Source organism: Phoxinus phoxinus, assembly GCF_949152265.1.
Source record: "Phoxinus phoxinus genome assembly, chromosome: 8".
Lineage (NCBI taxonomy): Eukaryota > Metazoa > Chordata > Actinopteri > Cypriniformes > Leuciscidae > Phoxinus > Phoxinus phoxinus.
Window position 1 is genome coordinate 28,626,663 of NC_136883.1, and position 15,843 is coordinate 28,642,505.

Here is a 15,843-nt window from a genome sequence, read left to right on the forward strand (position 1 = left end):
ATACGAAGTGTGTTGACGTCCATTCTAGATCAGGCATCCCAAAGACTTGACAGTTCATCTTTGAGAACTTACCTTTACGAAGTAATGACAATTATAAACAGCCGACCTTTAACAGCACATTTGCTGAGTGATCCAGCTGGGCCACAGCCTCTTACGCCTAATCACATTTTGACGATGAAGTCTTCCATAGTCTTGCCACCACCTGGAGACTTCGTGAAAGAAGACCTTTATCTTCGCAAAAGATGGCGTAAAGTTCAGCACTTAGCCAATGAGTTTTGGTCTAGGTGGAAAAAGGAGTACATGTTAAATCTTCAAGAGAGACAAAAATGGCACAAAACCCGCAGAAATGCACAGGTCAACGATATAGTGATTGTGCAAGATGACAATGCACCACGAAATGAGTGGAAACTCGCCAAAGTCACTGAAGTGTATCCTGGTGAAGATGGACATGTGAGAAAGCTGCGATTGCTGATCAGTGAATCAGCACTAGATGACCAAGGAAAGCGGCTCACAAAGCAGACTTGCCTAGAACGGCCTATCCACAAGACGGTAACCCTGCTTGAAGCTGATTAATGCAGTCTTGGTTGTTGCTACCTCACTTAAAACAAGTCTCATAATTTTAAGTTGAAATCTTATGTTTATTAAGTTAATAAGAAATCACCAGTGATTTGGTGGGAGTGTAGCTGCCAGCAGAGACAGTTGCATAATTTAAGTTCCATAAAAGAATAGTTTTAATTTAATAAGTAACCACGTTTAAATACATCATAATATATTTATATTTATCTGCATTTCTTTTACTTTGAAATATGTGTACACGCTGACTTGTTTATGTAGGCTTATATAGCGGAACTATTGTTCTGAGGTTTGGTTGGTTCAGACGTTTATTGATGTTACACCAGCATCGGAGAATGTAGCCTGCCGAGCTAACTGCGGCTCGTAAAGTTTGATATTGGTAATATCATTACATTTGTAAGTTCACTGAGAGACACACGGAAGAGAAGTTGCCTTTGTTACCTGTTTTACACTCCCTGGAGTTAACGCGGCCAATGAGGTATGCATAGTTCTTTTCATGTGTGATTATCAATGTAAAGCATAACTGTGTGACAGTTTATTAACAGTCAATCTAACGTTGTGTTTATTTATTAATGTGCTATTCTCTGTGAGAATATTCTTATTTCTGTAACTTATGTGAGTTTGTTTTTATTTAGTTCTCACGGCATGTTTGATGGCATCGAGGATGTTTTGACTAATAAATGCCCGTAAAGAAGAACGCCTTGTGTTCGTGTCTGTTGACTGGAGGGAGCTATAAACACCTTAACCTTGTTAAATCACACTCTTAAACAGAAAAACAGTTCAAGGTTTAATAAAGGCCTTTTTGAGAAATAACCAGCATTTGTGATCTGTAAAAGTAAACTGGACACATTCACTCTCATTTACACACAAATGCTGGAGAACGGAATCGCAAGCTCATGCGAGGAAGACTCGTCTGTGTTTGGTGAATTCTAATACCGGTATATGAAAAAAAAAACATGACAGATTTGAACATGACAGGATGCAAACATCACAAACTGACCTCCTGGGTCAATGCAAAGATCTTTTTTAGATATTTTCTTCATAACTTGTGTCGGAGCAATAGCCTTGTGGGCAGCGCTGACCCGAGTTTGAGTCCCGGCTTGAGTTCCTTTGCCTGTCATGTTCTCCTTTCTCTCCTCCCTATTGCTTCCTGTCTCATATACACTATACTATCTAATAAAGAAATAAAAGGCCAAAAATAACTTTAAAAAAATGGCTTGCAATGTTGCGACAAAGTACCACAGATTCTGTATTTTCCCATTTTTAATAATGAATTACTGTTAGTAGTAGTAGTAGTCATTTAAATAATAACTATATTAAACAATATAGAAAAATATATATATATTGAATTATTAATAATAATAACAATTATGAGAGATAGGTATATAATAATTTGTGATTTATTATTTATTTAAAACAGAAGTCCTACAGCATGACCTCCTGCTGATAATTATTGCAGGAAAGTGGAGCAGATGCTATATTTTTCCATTTTTAATTATCATTCATTTATAATATGAATTATTGTTAGCAGTGGTAGTCATAAATTGGTAATAATATTAGAACAACAATAATAATTTGATTTATTATTTATGTAAAGAAGCCCTAGATCATGACATCATAGTCTGTTGCTGACAATTATAATTCATTCAAATTATGAATAATAATTAGTAGTAGTAGCATGAATAATTATAAAATTATTTGTGATATATTTTTTTTATTTTTAAACAGAAGCCCTATAGTGTGACATCATCTCATGTTGGCGATATCCAAGTCCAAATTTGCATTCTCAAAAAGGCCCAGTGTGACGGCACCTTTAGTCGCAGGACAACAGCTGCTCGAGGTGAGCGTTCTTAGCACTGAAGTGGCCAATCAGAGGTCAGTGCTAGAACAGCGATGAAAAGCGTGGATACTCTCGAGAGCAGGGCGAGATAACGTTGACACACCTTTTCCACCCGCTACACTTATTCACGGGCACCTTAATCCTCTGCCACAGTCAAAGCCTGGCATCCTCATGTCAGAGCACATCTATAGTGGATTAAAATAGGACAGCTAATTACCATTTACCTCAGTAGGATCGTGGCTGGATGTTGGGATTCTAGCTTTCTTAATGCGTGTAATTGTCTGTTGAATAATGCCGACCCACGCTTCTTATATCTGACTTGGCTCACTCACTCATGAAAAGACACTCATGAGTTGATAAGCGGGATGCTGCAGCTTAAGCCTTTCGAGAAACACTAATGCCAAGTGCTGGTGCGGGTCCCACTTACTGCGTGAAAAGTAGTTTATTAAACTCCCTCAGGAGTCCCACCGGTACAATTAATGTTGAACTTTGCTATAAGGTAATCATATACGTATGTTTTTTAGACTTTCCTGAAAACAACTTTTCCTCTTAGCAAAAGAAAATCCGTCATAATATGAGAGCTAGAGCATCGTTGTATGTGCTGATTCGCTAAAGGTGTAAATCCAAAAAGTACAGCACAGGCCCCGAGTTTAACACAGAAGTGCATCTGAAATATACATGGAGTATTTTTCCTCAAAAGGCTTTGGATGTAACAGTGCATTAATAACCTACAAGTTCCAGCCACACACTTCTATGCCACGTATTGAACATTATAACTTATAGTTACACATTCAAAATCATCTAATAAAAATACATAAAACAAAGATGAAATGTGGTACACAACATCACTGTATAATATTAATAAAGGCTTTGAAGCTTTGATAGACCTTTTTGACAAAAGTGAGGTATATGTCTGTCTAAAATAAAAAAAATAGGGAGGGATTTACTCCCTATAAACCCTTCTTTTATTTAATCTCAGTCTCTCTGAGACTTTTCCTCTCACAAAAGGGCTTTACTGCATCTAAAATACTATTCTCATTAGAAATGTTCTCTCTGAGCCACTTCTCCACATTCAACAGTCTAGGGTAGATATGCATTAAACATGGGCACTGGTTCCCAATCTAAAGTGCACGGAGTGCTTCTTTATGTCTGAATTGGTAATACTGCCCACAGGTCAAAAGCACTGAGGACAGAATAGAGAGTTTGCCACAGAAGACATGTCTTGCGAATCCCATCCTTTCCTTTAATGATATAATTTATCAGTGCTGATGTTTACTAACAAATCATATCTTAATAATCATTTCCGCTTTTACGATAAGATATAAAGGTCAAAATGCAAAATGCTTACTTTACATCTTGAAGCATAATTGAATGTAGACTATTGAAAAAGACTGAACTTTTAATAAAAAGAATACCTGACACTCTTGAATTTGCTCAAATATATAAGCCTTCACAGTATGATTGTATCTGTTGCAATGAATGATTTACCCCACTAAGGGAGGAACTACTGGTCCAAAAGGCTCAAAGTATTACAGACACTGATCTGAGGTTAGGGCATTACCTGGCTACCGTGAAAGCCGGGCATACTATACACAAAGTTTAAGACTGTAATTGGGTAGTAGCTCAAGTAAAACATTTCTATGAATTTATTTTTATTCAACATCAATATTTTGCTTTCACTAGAGTTCATTTTAAATGGTCCTGCAGTGTGACAAACAAACTACCCAAACTACAGTCATTTTAACTTCTGATCTATTCAGTAAAATATTAAACTAACCACATGGAAGCTAAACCCCTGTTAAACCACATTCACATCATTCCCAGTCAGATGTTTGTCTGAAATATTCTAAAACATCCATTACTGAAGCAAGCACTTCTCTGACACTACATTCAGTTTTCACAAAGAGAAAAGACACTTTACAGCATTTAAAACGTACAATTAGATACAAATAAACAGTACACAGAGCCACGACGTTCCATTAAGTTCCCATTCTCTGAATAAATGTCACCCATTATAGCCATGCCAAGCTTCCAATGTCTTAAGAGCAATGTGACACATGTAGGTTATATCTGTCCTTACTTTATGCCAGTTGAGTCACCTTTTATTTCTCTTAAAATACCCCAGAAGTCAACAGCATGTGGAGGAAAAGACGTCTGACAACTTTGAGGCTTTGGGCATGAAACACAACAATGGACTGGTGAAAACGACGGAGAATGTGGTATATATTGTTTTGATATGAAGAGGTTACATGCACAGGTGCGAGTCCCTATATGATCCTTAACGAAATCAAGTTGGTAACAATATTTGAATTCTCCCATAATAAATACGAGTTCTTACCGTCGATCCAAGTGCACAGATGATTCAGAGTGGCATCTTCAACTTCTCCGCACGTTCACACATACTGTACATGTGTGTGTGGACAGCGACAGTGAATGAATGCTGCCCGGAGCGCGCACGAAAGCGGTATGATGACCAAAAAAATCTGTCTAGGTAGGCAGCTCACTAGTCTGACGTCTTGTAGACTTCCTTTCCATCGACGTTGTCTGCCTCGTGTTAACTGAAACAAAAAAAACGGTGCTGTTGACTACGTCGGTAGAAATCTGGTACGAAATGTAATTGTCGCGGCGCAGTCGGTTCTCCGCAGCCGCCCTGTCCTTCCTCTCATGCCGACTGAGGATGTGAGCCCAGCCGCCGAGATGCTCGATCGTGGTGCGACCCGAGGCAGCCTAGAGCAGTCACTCAATGTGATGAGCTTACTATAAAGTGAGCGAAATACTGAAAACAACAGGCTGTTAGGTCGTTTCACCCAGTGACATGACAGCATAGCCTACTTACTCAAAGGTGACGCAAAAGCGAGCACATTTACAGCGTTATTCAAAGTGATTTACACATAAGGAGTATACCTAAAATATATTAAAAAATTGTTTTAAATCATTTAAAATAATACAGGAAAAACTAGCATTAGGCTATATATATATATATATACATAAATAAATATATGCATATAATAATATATGCAGGTATTGTGCGACACAGGTCATTTCGCTGATAGGCTGCGAAAAAGATTGGTCTGTGCGATGAATAGGCCTACATTTAGCCTACATTAGTAGCATGTGAGGTTAAGGCTGCACGATTAACAGAAATTGTTCGATAGTTCGATTATCAAAAAAAATCAACGTTTTAATGAAATAATGCGCTGGGTGATTCATGATGAAGCGCGGAACTGTAATCATAACAGATAGATCAGTTCGCAGTAAATGCTGTTTAGATAGCACATACGTCTGCAAGATGTCTGTTAAAGATCACTTCATCTTGAAAGCATCTGCTGTGTACTAACATCTGATATACATCTTTAAGATGTCAGTTTAACATACATTCTAAATCATTGCATCTTAAAGACAAACGTCTATTTGACATCTTACAGGAAACGTCCTATAGACATATTGCAGATGAGCAAACACTCTAAAAAATTCGTCTTCCAGATGTAAACGTGCACATCAAATAGACGTCGCCGTGATGTACGTGTGCTATCTGGAGAGTTTGAGTCACTTAGATCGTGGTGCATTTAAAAAAAGCAACACGCACCAAACATCTTTCCAAACTTGTAATGAGAATCAAAAGAGAACATTTAATGACATATTTTCACTCCAACGTCAGTCGAGTGTTTAAAATAATACGTTTATTTTGTGACGTGGCTTTATATCACAGAATGAGGCATAACTTGTATTTGTTATTCTATACAGTGATAAAGGCTATGTTAGCGTTGCATTAAATATACTTTATTCTTATATGGATTTCCTGAAACGTCATAAGTTTTATGAATTCTTTGCGTCTCACTTGTGGACTTTCTGCGTGAGGGCGCCCTCTGGCTTCGAGTAGCCTATAAATGAAACAGACATTATAATGCGTGTGTTGTGTACACAATAATGCTGACAACACTCTATTTTGGGTAAAAAATTTGAAAAATCATACTTCTCTCTTCAGTGTAGAGAAGTACAGAAAGTTTTTTTTCTCTCAGTGAATGCACAAAATTTCCTGACAAAAATGTATGAATACCATCACAAAGTTGTATTATAATAATTTAAAATTTTATTGTAAAACTGTAGACCTTTATTATTATTTATAGTAAAATGAAGCGGACATTTTGGTTGCGCACTTGAAACATTTTCAAGTGCGCAAACAAAACGGATGAATGTTTGGAAAGTGTTGAAATGTTTGTCTGACAAATTTTTTGGTAACACTTTAGAATAGAATAGAAAAGAAAAGAATAGAATAGAATAGAATAGAATAGAATAGAATAGAATAGAATAGAATGAGGCATTCATATAGCACTTTATGTACTATTGTACACCCAAAGCGCTTTACAATCATGTCAGAGCATTGTCAGAGTCTCTCCTCAACCACCATGTGTGCAGCATCCATTTGGATGATGCGACGGCAGCCACAGTACAACAGCACAACAGCAGCAGTGCGCTCACCACACACCAGCTATAGGTGGAGAGAGGAGAGAGAGTGATAGAGCCAATTCAATGGATGGGGATTATTAGGAGGCCATGATTGGTAAGGGCCAATGGGTGGAATGTGGCCAGGACACCGGGGTTACACCCCTCTTTACAAGAAGTGCCATGGGATTTTTAATGACCACAGAGAGTCAGGACCTCGGTTTTTACGTCTCATCCGAAGGACGCTGCTCTTTGACAGTATAGTGTCCCCGTCACTATACTGGGGCGTTAGGACCCACACAGACCACAAGGTGAGCACCCCCTGCTGGCCTCACTAACACCTCTTCCAGCAGTGACCTGGTTTTTTCAGGAGGTGTCCCATCCAGGTACAAGCTTCAGTGGGCAACCGGTCTTGGGCTACAGGGTGATATGGCCGCTGGCAAGCTGGCTTTAGAATAATGGTCTGTCATTAATAAGTACTATGCAGGAAGTAATGCAGGACCAATGAGTAGTACTACATTAACACTTCAGCTACTACTATTAACTAATAAAAACAAGCGTAACTAATCAGTAAGTAATATCAAATTTAGGAGATAGTTTCCAGCAATATTCAATAATCAATTAATGAGATTGGCCTCATTAATAACTATTAACTAACTGACAAATTAGGTATAAAGAACATTATTGCGTCTCTTTAGTATCTGAGATGTAATCAGTCATCATTTTTACTCTGAGTAGTCATAAAATGCATCACTAATTACTCAAGTGTTACTTAGTCACTATGCAGGAACTACTAGTGATCTCTGATCTGGACCATTATTTTAAATACATAAAATAATGTACATTTTTAAAACACCTTTTTCACTTTAAAATAATGGTCCAGATCACTAGTAGTCCTTGAAGAGTGACTAGATAGCTGAGTAATTAGTGATGCATTTTATGACCATGTTCTGAGTAAAAAAAGACAATCTTCAAGAACTACTAGTGATCTGGACCATTATTGTAAAGTGAAAAATATGTTTTTCACTTTAAAATAATGGTCCTAACATCTTTTTCACTTTAAAATAATGGTCCAGATCACTAGTAGCCTAGTTCCTGTATAGTGACTAAGTAACACTTGAATAATTAGCGATCAAAAGTGACGACACTCAAACAAAGGCCGCATGGCCTCGCGTTTTATTGATGAACTGCACTACTTGTGGTTGATTTCAAATGTCACCAGAGCATGTTGTGAACTGCAGATGTCTAATTGTCTTTTTGGGAAAGCCGGTAAGGAGTCAGTTGCAGTTGTCCACCCTGCTGGTTATGATTGCGTGAATTTTTCTCAGTCTTGTTTAAATGCAAAGCACCTATCTCTTGCTGTTTTTAGATGATAATAGGCTAACATATACGAACAATTCAAACTGTGTTCCCTGTCAGAGTGTTCAGTTTTTGGCAAGAATAAGCCTTAGATTGGGTTTTTGTCACCTGATAGCTCATTTTAAAATATTACAGTACATTGACAATGTATTTGCATAATGACCTCATTGTGATAATGTATTATAGTACGTTCTCAGTGATTGATAATCTTCAGGATAATAACATTGTCATGCTCTGAAATCATAGACATAATATGAAAAGACTAAAACTCAAAATTGTTTGCATATGTTGAGGTTTGATCTCTGTCTCAGCCTCAGAACCTTGTGTCACAACAGGTGAATCACGAAATGTGCTGGCCACCCTGGCAAAGTCCCGTCCCCCACCCCCAACCCCCCACCAGCCTCATTTGGAATGCGTCCACCAAAATATCTAATCAACAGATCAGTTTTATTCTTGGCCAGAACTATTCATTCCCACAGACTATCACATTGTCATCAGCGTGAATCAAAGACCTCTTTAAATGAGGAACTTTAATCATGCTCCCTCAAACCTAAGACACAATAGTTCAACTGAAGAAGTCTGGGCACGTCAAGGACACAGTCGACTACATGAAGAATGTACTGCATGTGTGCATGATTCAGCCTCCATAGAACTAATGAGTTTAAAGTGCCATCGACCCAAAATAGCTTGCCCTGTTAAACATACAGAGGTCATAGGTCGATTTTGTTCAAAAGATTATAGTACAGTACGCCAAACAAGTGGGATGTCAGAATATGCAGTATTCATGAAACAGACGAACAATACCTTGACAAGACATACAGCATCTGTTGAGATTCTAAAGTGTGCAACCACTGGACAGTTTGCTATCCCATAAGGCCTGATGTGCAGATAAGCTGTCAGATTTTTAAATGAAAAAAAAAACAAAAACTGTGAGCCGAGCATCTCTTTTCAAGTCTAAGCACTTTAGGTAACCTTAGGTATTGCTAAATTGTTGCTTATTTACCAACACCAGACTAAATACTACACCTAAAGAATGTAACAGTGAAAGTTCAAATTCAGGTACAACCTGAACGTAGGGCAACTTTGGTCATTTTAAGAATGCAAGTATGCTTTGCTGGAAATAATTTGAACAAATTATCAGTTGATAAAAATAAACATTCTTTTTATGACAATCTTTTATCAGCTTCAAAGCCACTTTCCAATACCCCGTTCCCATTCCAAGAGTTTTTCAGCAAAACTTTGCTGTTTGTTTGTTTGATGTTGTCTTGATTTGGTTTATATTCGGCCAGAAAGCGATGGAAATAATATGTTTGAACCTCTACTTGCTTACGAACAGTCAGGGAAGTAAAAATGGCATGTATTCATTCTCCCACGAGACCATGTTCAAAGTATCTTTGTCCCATGAGTATTTAAACCCAATCCATATTAATCCCAATGGAGTTTTAAATAGAAACGAAGTTTGTGTTATTTTTGGAACATTTTCATTATCTACTTTGAGAACAATGTGCTATTATTATAGGGATGTTTTGATCAGAGCCTCTTTTGTTTTTACACAGATATGTGGGGGTTTTTTTCTTCAGTTTTGCGATTTTAATCTAAGTATTTAATGATCTGTACCACTATATTGTCTTTTCCATTGCCATTCTCGTGAATTTGCAATTTGCTTACCAATTATGTAAACCAAGGACTCAAACTTTTGAAAGAACTAAAGTTTAATTTGGAAAAGCACATCCATCCTCTGCTCTGCAGATCTTATCCTTCAATAACCCAATGCACTCCAAATGTTGATCCAAATGTTAATGTTGATGAAGACAACATTTTTAATGACTGTAACCGCAGTGCTAGCAGGTCGAACTGCTCCCTTGCCACCTCGTACCCTTGTGCGTGTCACCCACAGCGGGGAATGGGTGTTGGGAAGGTTGGGGTCAAAGGTTGTGCTGAAATCATGGGTATGAAGATAATTGGCCTATTTGTGCAATGCCTACAAATTACAGAGTGAGGGGAAGGCAAAGGACAAACCCTTTGGCTTTTGATAACCATGCTGCTGTCAAAACAAACAACCAGACTCGTGCATAACTGCTTTACAAATGTTCCTTAAGACCAACTTGCAATACAGAAAACAGAGAAATTTATACTAATGAAAAAAAGCTAGCGGTATTTATATACTAGATAGTGTGTGAACTGTCACAATCATATCTTGTTTTGTTAATAGTTTCATTATCATGTTCAGTTTAGTTTGATTCATTTTCCCAGTTCTTGTTCACATACAGTAGTTGCTTTTGGTTTCTAATTGAGTTACGCTCCTGTTTCTTGTTCCGTTGATCATTCCGTCTGTGTATATAAGCCCTCAGTTCTTTCTGTTCATGGTGCAATGTCATTCAATGTTACTGTATAGTGTGTTTTGTAATTCTTTTAAGTATCTAACGTTCATTCTGCATCACACATCTCGTCTTTGGATTGAAATACACGTACCGACAGAAACACTAAAGACTGGAACTATTGAAATCTACCATTCAAGCGGTTGGGGTTGGTAAGTCTGTTTTATCAAGGCGGCATTTATTTGATCAAAAATACAGTAAAAAATAATAATATTGTGAAATATTACAATTTAAAATAACTTTCATTTTAAAATATATTTCAAAATGGCAAAGCTAATTTTCAGCAGTCATCTTCAGTGTCACATGATCCATGCTCAATACACTGTTGTACTGATTAATATTATTATGGAAACTGACCTTTTTTAAATAAAAATAAAAATAATCTGCAAAACAACAGTCCTGACTGTCACCTTTGATCAATTTAATGCATCCTTGCTGAATAGAAGGATTAATATCGTGCAGTTTCAGTAATTTATATACATACATAAGTGTGTTTGTGTCTCCTAATTGTTCACTTGGTCACAGATTAACTATAAACAAAATTATACATAATTATTAAACATAATTATGACAATGTTTACATAGCTCCAAAGGCACATCTCTCTATGGCAAATCACTCTAGTACAATGTCATTGTGAAATTAATTCAATTTAGTCCCTTTGTCCTCTAATACAGCTTAAAAACACGTACACTCTCTGAAGGATGACACTGCTGATCAGCTAACAGTTTATGTGTTGTTAAATGGAACAAGATTCAGTTTATTCTCTAGAATGTTCTACGACACAGTGCAGCTATAAAGTTCAGGTACAGATATGTCTGCAGCTCAAAAGGAAAACACAAACTGTTTCTAAAATTAACAAGACGCAGAGGTTGAAAAGCTCTTTCAACACATCACCCACAACCTTGACAGAGTAAAGGAACCAGAAAGAATTGATCCCAGAGGGAAACCATTGAAAGGAGTGTGAATATGTGCTATAATAGTACAATCCAAGAGGTTTTAGCACTCTATGTAGTTCATCTTGGAGATTGTCATTGATGCTCTGTAGTCCACAACATTCCATGACAACAAACCCAATGAGCTCATGCTCCCAAGGGTAAGTGTTTGTATATACGCCTGTCTGGGCAGGATTTCCCAGCATATTTAGAAAGCTAATGAATACATTATAAATCTCCAAGAACGTAAAACCTACAGTGGTGAGCGTATCCCACTAGAGGGCAATTTTATTTGAGATATGCAGCTCGTATTGATTCTTCACAGCCATCGCTTTGAACAGAGGTACAGCTGGATAGAGGAAGTATCATGTTACAATGTGCACTTTAATTACTTTAAAAACATGAAAATCGTGACACACAGAGAAGCAAAATTACACATCATTTTCTGACAAGTGAGGTTGTTTATTATAAGTGATGCAGATCTTCATTTTCACCCAGTCGAGGGGAGCTGCGAGGCTTTAAATTAGTCATGCAGTGAAAACACACTTTTTAGGGAGTAAGAGATAGTGTTTTCACTAACTTTACAAGGAAAATCTTGTTTTCTAATCACGGTTATGAAGCAATCAAGACACCTCACTGATGTTGTTGTCTGTCAGTGTGTGTTCTCTAAAAATGTCACAAAACGCTTGCTGGATTTTATTGGGGGGAGTTGTAACACAGCATTATTGGATGTTTTAGCTTGTGAACAACCGCAGTACATTTATAGGCACTTAACTGCTTTAAAGAGGTTATAGTTTTTACTGCTGATCACTTCTGCTGTAGTACACCACAGACTCTGCAGAATCATCATCCTTAGGTCTAAAAAAAAAATCTGAGTGTACTAGGTCACATCGATTCGGGTTTATCTAACCCTGTTCTCGGCGGGCTTGAAGATGAAGGTAGAAATTTTCAGGATTTGGTCAGAAACACAAAGCCTATTAAATCCAGTGATACAGGGAGATCGATACGCTCTTAAAGTGTTTACGCTTGTCCTTTGAGGTTGATATGCTCTCTGAATGCATTTGCATTGAATCGTGGTGGAGAGACCTGGAACCATCATTTGCTTGTCATTATATGGATCAGTCCCAACCCCGAGTTCAAACGCGTGCTAAGTGCCAAGTATGCGTGCTTAGAGTTTTATTCTCTAGCATTAATTAAACAGGGATGCAATGTGGGGGAAACTGCAGATGTGTATGCAATGAGAAGTTCAGGCTTTAGAGATTATAGAACGATGAAGGTGAAACATCTGTAAATAGGGTTTAATGACAACAGTGCCTAACAAAATAAGCCAAACTCTTATCTCGCTGCTTGCACATTTGTCTCTAATGGGATAGACTGCTGCTTTTTTTCATTTTGAAGTGAACTCACATAACATTCTCACTTAGAACAACAAGCTAACTATCAAAATTATTTTGTCTCACTTTATCTCTCCTGCCAACAGGGACGATTTCGTGCCAGATATTTGTTTGTCAGAGTTCCTTGACTCAACTCCATGTTGCCCAAGCCAATTCAGCATGCCCATCTGTGCTCTGCAGTAATCCACACTCTGCAGCAATGTAAATCAAATGAACTAATTGTCTTAATTGCCAGAAATCTCGGTTGTCATTAAGTTTCTACTCTCTTGGATAAACCCTTTGCAATTTTATCTGCCTAATTGTTTGGTGTGCTGAATTCAGCTTTCTGAATTTTCCTCACACGTCACTATTTTGTAGAGTTCGTTTTTTCTCATTCTAAATTTACACAGGATGTCAGTATATCATATAATATATTATATAATTCGGTGTTTGGTGAGAACTTCTACAGTTTTACTCTTTCTGCAAGTTACATAAATGGCTTTATGAGGAAGTCATTTGTTTTGGCAGATTCATTTAAAAAGAATTGATTTTTCCAGGAATAAAACAAGTGACTCAATGAAACACTCGATTCATCCACAAATGCTGATTCCTTAATTCAGGAACAAAATGAGTGACTGAATGAGTTGTTCAACTGTTTCAGTCAAAAACAGCATAAAATTAGTAAATGAGTCATTGCCTCGCACATTCAACTGATTCATTTAAAAACACTGATTTCTTTCAGGAACGAATCAAGTGTGCGAATCATTGAATCAGAAACATTGATTCTGTCAGGAATGAAACAATATACGCTGTGTTGCTCAATGAAGCATGGAGGATCTGTTGCTTTTTTGTTAAGAACTTTTAGCTTTGGTGAAGCAAAAACAGACTTCAATATTGTATCAAAAATGTATAATCAACACTAATGTCTGCTATAAGCCATGTCACAATCATGCTGTTTTGATTCCTTAATCATTTTTAGCACAATGTACTCAGTAGTTGTTCTGAGGATTGGCCATTATTTACATAACATCAACATCTCAAGCTCTTTTGCTATCTTCCTCAAATTTCAAAGAATATTACAGATATCAAAGCAAAACTTCCCCTGCTTCTCTCTATTTTTCACATGACAGACTCACTGAGACTCAGATGCGTATCAGCCTCTTTAAAGAAATAACCTGAAATGCCTTCTTTTTTTTTCGCTTTCTCTTTTTGAAGTAAGGTGTTTTGAAGTTAAAAAGAAGAGACAGTGTTGCCTCTGCCTGCTGTGTATGTGGCCTGCTAAAGGGAGAGTGAGGAGACAAACAGACATGGGAAACTGGGTATATTTTCCTGTTATTCACATTTATGTCCTTCTGTCGTATCCAACAGAATGGGAAATTATTAAGCTGATTTTTCAGGTCTCTTTCAAGATTATGTTGTTATATGATATTTTAAACCACCTCCTTTGTGTGTGTGTGTGTGCGTGCGTGCGTGCGTGCGTGCGTGTTTCTCAACTGGTAGTGGTTGGGAAAACAATGCTAAATGCAAGCAATAAAATGCAAGTAACCATATAAATGTCCATAGTGAAAATGTCAAAATTTTTAGGCTTATCAACTTCTTGGTACTTTTATTGTTGACGTCAAATAAATTGTGTCACTTGATAATATGGCTAATAGAGTTTGTTCTATGTGCTAGGCTGATAAAAATCACACTACTGCTGTTGTTCATGCATTAATAGAGGCGGAGTTATTTAGCATATTATTGGGCCTATGTGTTCATGGAAATAAAATTAAGTGTTTGATTTAAATAAGACTTATTATATGCTAAATAAATGTTGGTACTATGTTGGATCGCCACTTGATGTAAAATCTAGGACCTAAAGCAAAACCAGTTGAGAACTACATCTCTAGCATGATCTTGATCTAATATAAACAGTAGACAGACAGGGCTCAGTCAAGAGGAAATGGAGAAAAGTGGACGTCACGTGTGCTCTTGCATGATGGATGGGACTCACCCAGGATGATAGCTGACTTTGAACTCTATTGTTTTCTTGCATGCAGAGTTAGGAAGCAAGACAACACAGCTCTGGCGGCCCCCATGCTCTCTGACGATGGGAAATTTGCCCTTGAAAGGTTGATAGCGATAGACAGAAAGTCTAATAGAAATTTCCTTCATGTTATTCCAAATCCACCACCCATTCCCCCCCACCCAACATGAAAAAATGGCATTTCTTTGCTGAATTCCACTATCTTTTGTTTCGTCTTCTCAAAGCTGAATCCAAACAAACAGACCTAATTAAACACACGGAAAGCAATTAAAATCCCTCTATCAGCTATGAACAGCTTTGAGAGCTTTGTGAGACATGACACACACAAAGACTGGGTAATGCTCAAAACCTGATAGAATATTTGTGTAAAAAAAAAATATTTTTCATGAAAACTGACAAAATATTCTCTCTTTCACAGAAATTAGGCGGTATAATTTGTCATTATTACTGCAATTGACTATAAAATTGGTCCCATTTTATAGTGCGCATTTACTGCTAAACTGCATATTTTAAAATGATTTAGGGCTATCCAATATATTATTTAAAAGTTAATAAAAAAAGAGTTAAGGAAAGCTGTATAAAGAAATACATGACACATTATTTTTTTTTGTCATATAGAATACTAAATCAAACATTCATATAAATTCATGCATTTGGTATTTTTTAGTTTGAATTAATTTGATTCCAATGACAGAATCCAAGTCAAGGAAACACAAAAGCATTGCCTTAAAAGCAATTCAGAATGAATGATTACATTTTTGTAAGTATGTAAACTTACCATGCTTCCTAAATATCTGCAAACTTATTATGGTATTTTTATGCTTTAGTACAGTGGAGAAAAAACTCCACGAGTTATAACACTATTCAATTAAATAATAAAAACACCAGCAACAACATAATAAACAAGCAAACAAACAA

The 15,843-nt window shown here is 37.0% G+C and overlaps 1 protein-coding gene across 2 annotated transcripts in view; it reads right to left on the reverse strand.

The window, feature by feature from the left end:
• The window catches only part of mgat4c (mgat4 family member C), a 110,811-nt gene extending 105,651 nt beyond the window's left edge, over window positions 1-5,160 (reverse strand). The window contains exon 1 of one of the 2 annotated variants that reach the window (XM_079621078.1): window positions 4,752-5,160. The gene's annotated coding sequence lies outside the window, so the exon portion shown is untranslated. The remainder of the gene's footprint in view (window positions 1-4,751) is intronic. The other variant, XM_079621079.1, reaches the window with a different exon arrangement.
• Window positions 5,161-15,843: the final 10,683 nt, after the last annotated feature.